Genomic DNA, 2,079 nt, shown 5'->3' on the forward strand with positions numbered 1-2,079 from the left:
GTCACTATTTTGCCTTTTCCTAGTGCATGCATGCATCAACATTTAAACTGGAGAAGTAAAAATAGACTTTTATTTTTAGTACAGTGATCAAGTACTAAAAGTGAAATATCTACCCCTTTCAAAAAATAGATGTTCATTTTTTACTTATTCAGTTTAGAAAATCAAGAGATAATTTATCACTAAGTTCCTAACTTACCTTACTATTAACTATAGTCATTTTTCAAAATATTAATTTACTATATAAATATTCAAAGAGTGATAAAATTATTTATTTTATTTATTGATTTTTAAAAAAAGTGTCAAATCAATACTGGATAAATAAATAAAAGAACAAAAATAAGTATTTCATGTACATTTATTTGCAAATTGCAATAGTGTTTTTTATGCAAAAAGAAAAATTAAAAAGAAATACTAAAGCGTAGAGGTTCTACCGAGAATTGAACTCGGGCTATTGGATTCAGAGTCCAATGTCCTAACCGCTAGACCATAGAACCCAATGTCTTAAATTTGTTCATAATAAAATAAATATCTAGTAGGCCAAATATGACAACTTTTACTTTTAAACTTGTTAGTTATATTTCATTTCAAAACTAAACCCATAGATTGCTTTAGTTGTGTATGTAAATACACGATAAAATATTTCTATTAAATATTTATAGGATTGTACTTGTTTTTATTAAGATTAAAACATCTAAATCTAAATGCACATTTGAATGATTAGGACTGTTTTTCAACATTTGAATGTGCATGATACATTTATTTTTAAATATAATAAGATTACAATTCAAATGAAAAGTTAGTCATATATCAAAAAAATAATAATAAAATAAATTATTATTTGATCATAAAAATAAAACTATTATATTTGTTGTGATGGTGGAGATGGTTTGTAATAACAGTAATTGTGGTAATGATTGTGTTGATAAAGGTGAATGATATTTGTATTGATTGTCATAATGGTGACAATTGATAATAATGGTGTGGTTGTGACAGCAAAATCGATTAATGTGAGTAGATGACAGTGTTGGTGGTAACTGAAAAATATGTGGTAGTTGGAGACGGTATTAGTTGTGATAGTGGATATACTTGGTAGTAGAGATTGATCATTCTGATGCATTGATTGGTAACGATGGAAGTGACGCCAACGGTGTCATCGATAGTGATAGTGGTTGTGAAAGAATGTATGGTATAGTTCATGTTAAGGGTGTTAAGTGGGCCAAGCCAGGTCCTTGGGGTTAAGTGGGTCGGGCCGGGCTGAACAGTAAACTTTTTAAAAACAAGCCTAATCCGGCCCACTTAATCCAATCCGGTTAACCCCACCTAAATTCGGTTAAACCCGGTTAAAAATTCGGTCAAACTCGGTCAAAAATAAAAATAATTTTTTTTCAATATACACTATATATACCCACCTATAAATATTTAAAATACGTTAAATAATATATATACACTATATATATAGTATATACTACATTAGAATTTAATAAATATATGAACAATTACACATATAGACGCACCATTCAATGTATATTGCTACATTAAAGTTTCAATAAAATATACTAAAATATATATGCGTTACAAGATATATATATATATATAGTTATATATATATAGTTATATATTAATTTATAAAATATATACACATGTATACGTTAAATATACACGTCTATAGAAGATATATACACACATATACGCACCATTCAATGTATATGTACTACTTTAAATAAAATATACTACAATATATATGCATTACAATATATACATATATATATATATATATAGTTATAGTTATATACTAATTTATAAAATATATGCGCATGTATATGTTAAATATACATGTCTATAGAAGATATATACACACATGTACACACCATTCAATATATCTGTACTACTTTAAATAAAACATATACTACAATATATATATATATATATATCTACTACAATATATATACAATTTATAAAACATATACACATGTATACATTAAATATACACATCTATAGAAAATATATTCATAAATATACAAAACATATGCTACTTAATATAATAAATTAATAATACTTGGTAGTAAATTAATAATATAT

At 25.3% G+C, this 2,079-nt stretch overlaps 1 non-coding gene across 1 annotated transcript; it reads right to left on the reverse strand.

Annotated features, from left to right (window-relative positions):
* Nucleotides 1–422: 422 nt before the first annotated feature.
* Nucleotides 423–494, reverse strand: TRNAQ-CUG. The gene has a single exon. It is a non-coding gene; the product is annotated as a tRNA-Gln (tRNA).
* Nucleotides 495–2,079: the final 1,585 nt, after the last annotated feature.

This window comes from Capsicum annuum, chromosome 10 (genome assembly GCF_002878395.1).
Source record: "Capsicum annuum cultivar UCD-10X-F1 chromosome 10, UCD10Xv1.1, whole genome shotgun sequence".
Classification (NCBI taxonomy): domain Eukaryota; kingdom Viridiplantae; phylum Streptophyta; class Magnoliopsida; order Solanales; family Solanaceae; genus Capsicum; species Capsicum annuum.